The sequence below is a fragment of the Curcuma longa genome, chromosome 2 (genome assembly GCF_044706935.1).
Source record: "Curcuma longa cultivar G26 ecotype Majalengka, Jawa Barat chromosome 2, ITB_CL_G26_1.1, whole genome shotgun sequence".
NCBI classification, from domain to species: Eukaryota; Viridiplantae; Streptophyta; class Magnoliopsida; order Zingiberales; family Zingiberaceae; genus Curcuma; species Curcuma longa.
The window spans coordinates 2,918,591-2,931,802 of record NC_133862.1 but is presented as its reverse complement, the minus strand read 5'-3'; the positions used below and the strand labels follow the sequence as shown (position 1 = coordinate 2,931,802).

Here is a 13,212-nt window from a genome sequence, read left to right as displayed (position 1 = left end):
GCTCGTCTCGATTCAGTAGATCCTTCGTTCAGTTCTATCAATTTGTCCAATCTTTTGTAAGGATGACTTTTCCTTCGATGTCTTTGGGTATCTCGAACCCATCTACAATACTAAACCAGTTTTCAATATCATTCATTAAATAGTATTCCATTCTACCTTTCCAGTAGGCGAAATCATTCCCATCGAAGTATGGTGGTCGTGCGGTGCTGTAACCCTCTTGAAATGCCATTAGTTGCTCCGGTTGATTGTTAGATCCTCCGAAACGGAACCGGCTCTGATACCACTTGTTAGGATCGGTTGAATAGCTAGAGGGGGGGTGAATAGCGTTTCTCGATTTTTCTTGTTCTTTCTCTGCACAGAGATTAGCGGAAGCAAAAATATAAAAGAGAAAGAAAGAGATCAACGCTAACCCGGTTTATTTTACTTGGTATCCACCTCCGCAGAGGTGACTAATCCAAGGATCCACACGCACGCACACACCCGATGCACTATGAATCTTCTCCTTCTCGAAAACCTCGAAGGCGGAGAAACCTTTACAACTCTTCAGATCTCCTCAAATATGATATGAAATATTGTTTAGGAGGAGAGGAAGAAAGCAGAGAATAGAGAACAAAAACGTTCTCAGAAGAAGCACAAAAGAATGAAAGAATGGCAAAAAGATTGAGTTGTTCTCGTGCAGGCTTCTTTTATAATCTCTGCAACATCAGTCGACTGCTGGCAGGGCCAGTCGACTGATGCCTTCAATCGGCAACAAAATCTCGCATTAAAGCGCATTAAATGCTTGCCAATTTTCTGCAACGTTCAAATAGCAGTCGACTGTCCAAGACCAGTCGACTGGAAACAGTCGACTCACCATAACACCAGTCGACTGACCAGTCGACTCCTGTCTTCCTCTGGCTCGACTGATCTTTCTGTGTGCGTCTGATTTATGAGCAGTCGACTGCTGGCAGGGCCAGTCGACTGGTGAAGCTGAAAAATCCCATTTCAGCTTCTCTTGACCTAGACCTCGGCCTTCAAACACCTCCCACAGCCTCATGCCTCCCTGCACTAGCCTGAGATGCTTCCATCAGCTTTGTCATGTCAAGTCTTTGCCAAGACCACCCTTGGACTTCTCCTTGCCAAGACCACCCTTGGACTTTTCCTTGCCAAGACCACCCTTGGACTTTTCCTTTGACCAAGACCACCCTTGGACTTCTCCTTTGCCAAGACCACCCTTGGACTTTTCCTTTGCCAAGACCACCCTTGGACTTTTCCTTTGCCAAGACCACCCTTGGACTTTTCCTTTGCCAAGACTACGCTTGGACTTTCCTTTGCCAAGACTACGCTTGGACTTTCCTGCAAACTTGCATCACACATGTTAGATCAACAAGAATTGCCTAACTTCAAACATAGTTTAGCCAAACATTGAAACTCAATGCACTTGGGGCAGCTATTGCACCAACAATTCTCTGTAGATATAACAATGACTTTGCTTGAAGAGCATCGATATGTGTGGAAAAAAAGAAAATGCCGATCTATATGTAATTTCTTAGTGAATAGTGAGAAGGGGATGATCTTTTTGCAATCCACTAACACATCTGATAACTCAAAGACGGCAGATAAGGTTTTTGAAATGTTAAATGAAATTGTGGATAAAGTTGGTGAAGAAAATGTTGTGCAAGTAATCATTGCATTATAAAGCTGCTGGAGAGATTTGATGCTTTTTTGGACAGACTTTGCAGAAAAAATTGAAAATCCACGAAGTCACAATTTCAAAGGCAAGAAGAATTTCAACTTTTATATATTCGAGGACTCTTCTCATTTCTCAATTAAGAAAGTGTACAAAGGGAAGGGATATAATTCGGCCTGCTGTTACAAGATTTGCAACTACATATTTGTCTTTGAATTGTATTAATGAACTTAAAAGTGGTTTGCAACAGTTGTTCACATCTGATTTTTGGAAGAGTAGTCGATTTTCAAATATACAGGAGGGAAAGTTTGTTCAAAAGACCATTTTAGATGGGAGGTTTTGGAGTAATGTAGTTACATGTCTGAAGGCGGCAAGTCCTCTCATTAAAGCACTTCGATTGGTAGACTTGAAGAACCTGCTATGGGTTTTATTTATAAGGCAATGGAAGTTGCAAAGGAGAAAATAAAAGTCAACTTTGGCTGTGAGAAAAAACTGTAAGCATATGTGTTTGAATCAAACAGTTTGATATTAAATTTCATAATCATATACATCAATTTATTGATTAATTTGATATTATATGCGATTTCTTACAGTTATGAACCGGTATGGAAGATTATTGATGAAAGATGGGAAAATCAACTTCATCACCCATTACATGCTTCAGGTTATTTTTTGAACCCTGTGTATCAATATAGCCCAGATTTTGAAGCGGAATCGAGGGTAAAAAATGGACTTTATGACTGCATGGAGCGAATGATAGAGGATCGAGATGTGAGAAGCACAATTCATGCACAACTGGAATCCTTCAAGAAAGCAAAAGGGCTATTTGGTCGTGATGCAGCAAAGCTAACCTTAGGTAAAAAATCTCCTGCAGAGTGGTGGGATTCTTTTGGTGATGATTGTCCTGAATTGCAGAAATGGGCTATACGTATATTGAGTTTGACTTGCAGCTCGTCTGGATGCGAACGTAATTGGAGTGCTTTTGAGATGGTAATTATTATAAATCATCAAAACTCAATTATGGTCTCTATCATGTCTCTAATATATGATATATAATATAAATAATATTTCTAATGAAATGATATGGTTATAATTTTTGATTGTTTGATAATTTATGCAGGTTCATACAAAAAAGAGGAATCGCTTGCATCAGAAGAAAATGAATGACTTAGTATTTGTTTACTATAACTTGAAGATGCAAAGGAAGAAGTCTAAGGAAGATAGTAAAACTCCAACCACTTTTGAAGAATTCCCATCTGATGATGAATGGATAACTGAAGTACCTAGATCTGTAGGATTGAATTTGGTGGATGAAGATGATGATGTCATTGTCAACATAAATAATGATCCTCTAGAGCTAATTAACCTTGTTGATGATGTAGATAATAGTGCTCATGTAGCCGTCGAGAGTAACATAGGTGATAAAGATGCCATAGGATGTGATAATGAGCTTGATGGTACTGATGATTTTGATGTTGAAGAAGATGAAGATGAAGATGGAGGTGATGATTTGGATGTTACCATGGATGATTTATCTTAGTAGTTAGTACTTAGTAGTAAATCTTTGTTTGATGTTTTCTTTTATCAAATTTGGACAATGGAAGTTAAAACTTATTTGGTGTATTGACTATTGGACTATTTTTGTACCTTTTCATGTTAAATTTTCATGTTTAGTCTTGTTTTTATATGTGAAAACATGAACATAACTCTTTTTTGACATTTTATAACTCTTTTTTGGATTATCTGTAAACTCGTACGAGTTTATGATACGAGTTTACGATACGAGTTTGTGCACCCCTAACCGAGTCGACACTGGAATCGTGAGTTTGACAACCTTGGCTCACTAGTTGTGATCCAATCACAAATTCTCTCACACTATGAATCGTATTACGGACATTCAATATTTGAGTTTAAGATCCAATCAAACACATATGGAATGTGCACTCAAATAGTGAATTGCTATTTATCCAATAAATAGTATAATCGTAAGGCGATTGCCTTAGGACATCTCTCAAATCTAACAAATCCTAACTCGACCGTTGCCCGCCAACGATCGGCAAGTGCTCTGCCAGTGGTTGGCCAGCAACCCACTAGCGGTCAGCCAGCCAGCAGCCCACCAGTGGTCGGTTAGCTTGCCAGCAACCCACCACTATCCTGTCGACGACCCTGTAGCGCCCCGCTAGCGCGAGGTCTGCCAGCGCCCCGCCAGCAGCCAACCAGCAAGTCACCATCGGCTAGCTAGCGGGTTGCCGCCTACCGACCACCATCCTGCCAGGGCCCCGCCAGCCCATGTATCGCCAGGAGAACGAAAGAACTAACGAAAAATAACAAAGAAAGATAGGATTTTACCATTGTGCATCACCGCCTAATGCTTCATCGTCGTTGTCGTAGTTGTCGGAGGGATCGAAGAGGAACAAATTGAAGTCACGGGGTCACAGGAGAGTAGAGAATCACACGGAGAAGAGAAAAATTGCAAAGGAGAAGGAGAAGGGATCGGGTCGGCGGAATAAGTTAGGATTTTTGGTGATGAATTAAAATTCATCGCCATTTGGCGACGAATTCATGAATTTGTCGATATGTTTGGCGATGAATCCAGGATTCGTCGCCAAATTTATGATAAATCTAAAATTCATCGCAAATATTTAGCGATGAATTATGATTCATCGCAAATTTGGTGATGAATTCTGGATGCATTGCCAAACTTGGCGATGAATCCTGAATTCGTCGCCAAACTTGGCAACGAATTCATGAATTCATCGCCAAGTTTGGCGATGAATCAGATATTCATTGCCAAATGGCGACAAATTTGGCAACAAAAATTAGTCCATCGTAATTTTCGTAACTAAATTATGTTCGTCACAAATTTTGTTGCAAACTGCTGGCCAAAATATATTTCATCGCAAATTTTGTCACAAATTTACGACGAAAAAAATTTATCATAAATTTTCGTTGCTAATACCCTGTATTTTTGTAGTCTATTGACAAGAAAAAATTGATATAACTAGTTAGTTTTATTCACAAGATTTAATCTCTTTATATTTGATAATCCACTTGAAACTTATATATGTGATATGCATTCTAACAAAGTATTTTATGGATTGAAAATTCTTGATGCTTTTTAAAAAGAAGTTAGTTATGATGTCAACGAAAAGTAGGACTCAAAAACACACACACACACACACACACACACACAAACACACACACACACACACACACACACACACACACACACACACACACACATATATATATATATATATATATATATATATATATATATATATATATATATATATAGGGTTTTTAATTTTACTCTTTCTTAAGTAATATGTTTGTCTAGATTTTATTTTTGATTTTGTTTGTATTGCAGGTCTTGATCTCCTACAGTAGGGTTGATGTGTAGTTAAGTCATATTGTTGTGAGTGTAGATTTGACTACAAAAATTATTTTGTTGATTTTTCAATTGTTTTTGTATTTGTATGTATGCACATTTTCTTTTAGAATTGAAATTATATATTGTACTCTGACTCTGACTCCTATGTTATCGTATTGTGGTGCTACTCGAGACTGTTGTAAGTACTATAAAATCAGTATAAAATAGTTTAATCCAATTTCAACTAAATATCTATAATTGTTCTAAGTATCGCATAGCTTCTCTTTGTCTAATATCTAAATCAATATTAGCATCTCTGGCTGTAAGAAGTCTATGGATGGTGTAATAGAAGTTTAGTATGTTATTTCCTTAAGATGCTATCTCGCTATCTCTTTTGAAAATTTTCGTTTGTAAGCTTCCCATGCAGCTCTAGCTACATCTCCTAAGTAATTTTCTCCGACTCTCATCATGACTTCTTCTATTTATATGTCTAATTCATGTTTTGCTTGATAGTCTCTTTTTACAGAGATAATCTATTGTTCTAAGTATGTGTCGTATAATTGTGGGTCGCATTCTGTTATGTTTAAGAGCATAAAATTATGTCCAAAGAACATAATATCTGATGACCTTTTTTTTTCCTATAGTCCTTAGTGAGGGGTTGTTGTTTGTGTATGGAGTTATACTAGTTCTAGAAGGATGCCCCTGCCCATAATCCATGGTTCTCATAGAACTTTCTGGATATTATACTTCAAATGGTGGTCTTGAAGTAGCCGTGGATTCTGCTGGATTCATTAAATTAACTTCTGGTTTTCTAGCGATAGTGTTTTGTTCTTCATTAAAATAGAATTCCCAATCTACTTCTGGTCTTGAGTGTGTTTTTAAAAATTGTTATAGTTCTACTAGGTCATCTAAAATCAGTTACTTAGAAGCTTCTACTGGCATATATATGTATTTATTTAGATCGTCAAAAAAGTTGGTTGTATCTATTTCTTCTATATTCATCATATTCAGAGTGTCCTCTTCTTCTTCTGTCTATTACAAAGTAGAAGGATTATAGCCACTAAATCTTACTGTTAAGTTTTCATGTCTGCCTTTATACATAATGGAACCATTAGGTTTTAGTGTAGAATTCTGGGGTTCTAAATTGATTGTCCATTCTAATCTTGCTAATGTTTCAAAGTCAAATTATCTAGGTTTGAGGAAGTAAATTCCTATTATTGTTAGTGTTTTAATCATGCCTTGTATATTGATTTTAATATTACCTTTGATATTATTCATTATTTTTTCTAAAAAAATAATGTCTAACTGAATATTATTTATTTGAAAGTCTTCATATCCTTTGGCTTGTTTCATAATTTTGATATGTTTAATAAAATCTGCTATTATCATGTTAAAATTAGGACAAATGTATGTTATTCTTATATTGTTGTTCATGTCCACTTTGATTAATCCAATTATTGCTTTTTCTTTATCTGAGAATCTAGAGTCATATAGTACTATTAAAACCTTACCACCTACCCATTTTCTTGTTAAGCCTTTTAGTCCTAAGACAATTAAGCTTAGGTTTATGTAATTATGTCTTCTTGTAGTGAGTGCTCTGATAGATTCTTTTGTCATAAGATAGAGTCGTTCTTCGACTCTATCTAGCTAGGAGGTGTAGTGCTTCTATTCTATGGTATCTAAAAATTGAGGTGGTGAATGATAAAGCCCCATGACTGTCTAAACGTCTACGGTTTAGAGTATTCAGCTGTGCGTTTGAGAAGAATTCCAAATTTCTTTCTACATCCATTATCTCTTCTAACTGATGGCTAGAAGTACTAGCTCTTCTAGCTAACAAGTTATCTAACTAGAATGTTATATTTTGTTAAAGAACCCTTATGGTTCTAGAAGGACCAGTAAATGTTTCTATTTGAGTCGATCTTGTAAGGTTCATTTTATTTCAGTTGGTGTATAAGTTAGAAAATAATATGTCTTGAGTTGTCTTTTAGAAATAATATTTCCTATCGATAGTTTACTTAAATATTTTGTTAAGAGTTCTGTATTGTTTTTTCACATAATTGTTTGATTATTCTTTTGTACTTGTGTTTATATTTATAATAGTTTATTTTCTTAAAGTTATACGGCGATGTAATGATGTTAGTAGTGTTATTATTGTATTATTTTATTGTGTTAGTATTTGATCTTCTTTTCCTCGGAAGTCTACCTTATAATAGCCATCTTCTTTAGTTTTGGAATATTGTTGTGTAAAGTTCAGAGCTTCTTCATAGTATGTATTTTCATATTGAAGTTTGTTCATTTATATTTTAACTCTTTCAAGATGATGTGTAATGTCTTAAAGTCTTCTTCTGATTGTGTTTTAGATTTTTTTCCAATAAGTCTTTTACTTGTAAGAGTAGATCTTTGGATTGTAGTTTAAAATTTCTAGATTTATTTTCTTCAATAAGTTTGGCTAATATGAGAAAATCCTTTTTCTTTGGAATTGTAAGTAAATTAAGTTGATTGAAACTTCTATTTAGAGAGTCCTGGGCATCTTTGAGAAAATTTATGTTTCTTTTAAGATCTTTTAGGTCTTTATTTTATTGGCCTACTGTTTGTATGAGTTGTTTTAAAGTTATATCATTTTGGGTTCGGTAGGTTTCTACAGTTTTTGCTAGACCTATTTGTAGATCTGTGAGTATATTATTTAGATGTGTAGAACTAGAGTGCAAAGAGTGACTAGGTGATTTAGATCTGATATAACAATGTTTGTAAAAATCAAATGTAATAATTGTTTTACTTGGATAAAGAGCTAAGTCTAAGTAGTCCAAACTAGGAGTGGGAGTTAAAGTCATATATTGTCATGGTCCAAGATCTTAAGGCTCTGATATCAATTTTTGGGGATTGGTGTTGCGTGTTTTTTTTTAAAGCTGAGAAATTTTAAGATAGCTAGCAGATGAGTAAGTGAGTGTTTTGTAAAATGATCTATGCTAAAAAAAGTAGGAATAGTCTTAGTTTCTTTCTTGTTTATCTTTTAGTGAGCCTCAGCTGTGAAGAACTAGTATTGGTACTATGCCTTGGCTATCTTCAAGTCTTATGGCTTCAAGTCATGCCTTACTTAGCTAGCACAGGTCTTATTAGACCAACAAATTCTAGATCTTACAACAGTTACTGTTCATCTCCTCTGAAAATTACTTGGATAAGCACAGAGGATAGAGACAGAAAAAAATTAAAACCAGAGTCTTTCTTTCTTAACCTAGAAGAAGGGTTCTACTCAGTCACCATAAAAAAATACTCTTGATTAATTCACATAATACTTAGTACATAAACTAGGAAATTACAACATCAAACTTCAATAGGAAATTACAAACTTACAATAGTGAAGCACACTTAAATACAAGCGGAAGAAAGTAGGATGCTAAGGTTGCAAGAGAATGTAGGACTTGTGGTATAACTTCTTGTTGTTAGGATAGGCCCGGTGCATTGCGCGTGTTTACACGTTTTACAAACGTACGCAACGGAAGAAAAGACAATAATTAAATCTAATTATTACAACACTTGTAACACATATATGCAAGATACAACAGATACATGGCATAACTGAAAATTAAAAATTTTTAAACAATAACAATTTATTCTGGACATATCTGACAGATGACATTGAGCGGGATTGGGATTGGCATCAATCAAGCGGCTCTGTCAAAGCTTCGCTTCTACTGGTGATCCACGTCAAATCTCGTCTGGACGACTTTCAAATTCATGAGTCGCATCACCGTCTTTGGTACTAGTCAACAATCAATAATGATTGATTCGAGAGAAAAACCCTAATATTAAAAACACGCAACAATATTTGTCACGATTAATTTTTGAGATTTTCTAATAATCACCGACAATCATATTTCCGTTGTAATTTTTGATAGTCAACCTTTGACCGCTAGTTTGAGAAAAACAGCCAGAAACCTTTTCTAACATTGATGGTGTTAGATTTGAGAGGTATCTTAAGGCAATCATCTTATGGTTATACTATTTATTGGATAAATAGTAATATACTATTTAAGTGCACATTTTCTATGTGTTTAATTAGATCTTAAACTCAAATACTGAATATTCGCAATACGATTCATAACATGAGAGAATTTATAATTGGATCACAACTCGTGAGCATCTCTATATGTGTAATTATGAATGTATTGAAATTATCCCTAGTCGAGAAATTGATGAGCATGGACGTCATCGATTTTGTAGAGACTAGCACGTTTAGACTTCTTGGTTAACCAAGCAATCGATCTCATTGCTGGAGACATTGGATGTTGAGAGTTAAACGTGGATGCTAGTTAAAGGTAATTAGTTCATTGGAGTGACCTGCTTTGAGACTTCATATGGTTCTATATATATGTCAATGAAGATCTTAGTGCAGCTTAAGTGCGAGTTTCCTTTGACTTGCGGTATTCAAGTCACCTTGGTCATGGAGGCTTATACTTTGACATCTTAAGTAAGCATCTCCGAGGAGGTGTGGACCTGAGATGATTGGGTATAAGTCAAAGTACCCGAAGGTGTTTGAATAGCCCATAGAGGATTCACCGCTTTTTGGAAAAGGAGACGTATACCCTACGATCGTTTGTCAGGATTGTTACTAAAAGTCTTTGGCCAAAGCATTACATATCAAGAGTACGGTACTCTTGGACACATATACAAGTAACTTGAATCCACAGGACAAGAAAGCTAGCTTGGGCTAGGTGTGACGTAATCAGCCTAGTGGAGACCAACACATAGACCATGTCCTGAAACAAGCGGGTATAAGATGATGAAAGGAACGAGGCACGTTTAATTGGAGCTGCTGAAGGGTTTAGAATTGTTCTAAAATTAATCGTTGATTTTTTGATCAATTAGGGATCATGATGTACTACTTGGTGTCAGTCATGATCGTTCTATAATTAATAGTTAATTACGGATGACCAACATAATCGGGAACCTATTGGGTCACACGCACTACAAGTTCTTCGAAGGACTTAAAACGAGTTTGAGAATTAGATTTTCAAAATGAGAGAGACACAGGCTGATTGAATCGAACAAAGGACAATATGATGGAATTCATCTTATGAAGACGAAATGAACGAAATTGATTTCATTCAAATCAGAGGAAGCTTGGTTAGTGAACCAAATGATTCGATTTTGAACTAAATTGAACAAACTTGGTTTGGTTCATGATGGAAGAGATTTTGGCAAAATGGATGTGATGAGAAGCTTTGTCTTGTGAAGACAAAATGAATAAACTAGTTTGAATTTAATCGGAGTTCATTTGGTTAGTGAACCAAGGGATTTAGTTTTGAATCACATTAAACTCGGTCTAGTTTACCGCAGTGCTAGTTCGGTTCGATTAGGGCTGAACCTGATTTAATTTTCTACGATTTTATACATCCACAAAAAGCCCAAAATCGCAGAAACCCTATTTGCACTGTAGCTCCTTATATAAATAGAGATCGCGGGTTCCTCTCCAACAATCATAATTTTGCCCTAGATTTACTTCTTCTCCCGATGACATGGCGCCGCCCGCCGCTTCTCCGTCCGGGCAAGTGTCGTCGGTGGCGTGGAGGAGAGAAACCCTAGCCGGCATGAGGGAGCTCCATCCCAATCACGATTTTGCCCTAGATTTGCTTCTTCTCCCGATGACGCGGCACCGTCCGCCACTTCTCTGTTCGAGCGAGCGTCGTCGGTGGCGTGGAGGAGAGAAACCCTAGCCGGCATGAGGGAGCTCCATCCCAATCGTGAGAAAACAGAGAGAGTGCCCCGTTCATCTTCTTCCCGAGGATTTTGGCCCTGTCCTCGGTCGGTCGACCGTGCGATGGTGCCACTGGCCCTGTCGGTCATCAAGCGCCTCAGCTCTGACCAACGCCACTTCTTTGCCGAGCACGACAAAAGTTGCCGGCGCTGCTCCCTCTTTGTGTGACGTCCTCTGCCTCAACCGGAGGAGAACGTCGAAAACTCTAATGGTGGTTGTGCATCGGTGGCTATGCAGTGGTGGTTGTGCGGCGATGGCTGGGCGGTGGTGGCGTGCCGTGGCTATCTGTGAATAGAGATCGATTTTCTCCCACTCGTGATCAACCGTGTGAAAAAGGAGAGATTGCAAAGTTGTGATTTCCCGATCGAGCTTCTTCAGATGCATCTATACTTAATCGACCTTTATTCCCTTATATGACTCTCCCGGACTGTCGACGTTGGACACCAGTCCCTATGCCACCGATTAGAGCATAATGGGGAGTCTTGATCGGTTGCCACCGGCCATTGAAGTATCCTCCCATGTCAGAAACTGTTTTCGGTCAATGGGTGGCTTCCGGAGAAAGTTCCATAATAGTCAGAAAGGTTCCAACCAATTTATCCTAAATCGACGGTCAATAGTATCGAAATTACATCGAGAATACGATTCTCGATGATAGTTAGAAAGCCCTAGAACGATCGCGACAAACATTGTTGTGTGGTTTCTGGAATAAGACTTCTCTCAATTTAATCGTTATCGATCATCGCCTAGTACCGAAGACAATGACGCGACTAGTGACTTTCGAAGCTGTCTGGATGAGAGCTTGACGTGGATCACCAGTAGAGGCGGAACTCCGACGAGGACCGCTTAATTGATGCCAACACCACTCAACGTCATCATTCACAAGGTATGCGTTTAGAATAATCTTTATTTTGAAAATTTTAATTTCCTGATATGTCTTATACATGTTATTTCCTGTTTTGTCATGTGTATGTTGTGATAATAATTAGCTTAATTATTTATATATTTCCGCTACGCACTTTTGTGAAATGTGTAAACACGCGCATTGCACCGGGAGGATCCCAACAGATGGAATGTTCTTTGACAACTTCACAAGTTTCCTACAACGAATCACAATAAAGCAACCCGACGCTCCAACAACAACTAGACAGCAATTTTGATATTTCGGCAACATGTCTAAGGCTCTGGAGACTTCACAAGTTGGCTCTAGTGTCTTCACAAGATAGCTATCATGGGAGGCTTGCTCTAGCAATTGGTGTCCTCAAAAACCCAATAGCAAGATCCGGATCCGATAGTGTCACAATCTGTCGACCCGGAAAGTAGGCTCCAGTGGTTAGACAACAAGGTCCGACGGATGGAAAGCAAGGTCCGATGACTTTGTTCCAGAGAAAACCAAATTTGGCGATGTCGAGATCGGTAAGAAAACTGGTGCTCTCAAGTTCTCTCGCACAAGAAGAAGCAGCGACGACTCTCGGGTTTTTGATCACGGCCAGGGAAATTGCAATCCCTCATCTCTACACCCACATTCGACGATGCAGAGCAGAGGACTCCAAAACATGATTGGGGGAAAAGGGGGAGGCTAGCCATGGCTTGGGTTTTCTCAATCGTCATCGAAGAAGGCGGGCGACGGACGTGCTTGGGTTCCTCCGATCGCCCACGCGAAGGAGTCGGTTGTGCTCTAGGGTTTCCTCTGATCACCCACGCAAAGCAGGCCAGTCGAGGAAGCTATTATCATGCGCAATTGAGGAAGGTAGAAGTGGCACTTGGGAGAGAAGGACAGGTGGGTGCCGCATGATCGGGGAAGAAGAAGAACAACGACTTGGGTTCCTCCAATCACCCACGTGAAGGAGTCGGTTGCGCTCTAGGGTTTCCTCTGATCACCCACGCAAAGCAGGCCAGTCGAGGAAGCTATTATCACGCGCAATTGAGGAAGGTAGAAGTGGCACTAGGGAGAGAAGGACGGGTGGGTGCCGCACGATCAGCGAAGAAGGAGGGCGACGGACGTGCTTGGGTTCCTCCGATCGCCCACGCGAAGGAGTCGGTTGCGCTCTAGGGTTTCCTCTGATCACCCACGCAAAGCAGGCCAGTCGAGGAAGCTATTATCACACGCAATTGAGGAAGGTAGAAGTGGCACTTAGGAGAGAAGGACGGATGGGTGCCGCACGATTGGGGAAGAAGAAGAACAACGACTACCGAGATCACCAATCGTGAGCAGCCATCGACTAGTGGTGAACTCCGTCTGCCATGCTTCTCATGCGGTGCTCTAGTGTGGTCGCCGGGCTCAGGAGAAGATGTGCGTAGGAGAGAAGGGAGGAGGCCACGCGCTAGGATTTCGGTGTCTTCCTTCTCCGCACGCGATCACCAGCTTAAATGGCGATTCACACGATTTCCACGTCGGCGATCTCAGGATTGCAAAGA

The 13,212-nt window shown here is 38.9% G+C and overlaps 1 pseudogene; it reads left to right on the top strand.

Moving 5' to 3' along the window:
* Positions 1 to 1,462: 1,462 nt before the first annotated feature.
* LOC141817105 (uncharacterized) lies at positions 1,463 to 3,209 on the top strand (annotated as a pseudogene).
* Positions 3,210 to 13,212: the final 10,003 nt, after the last annotated feature.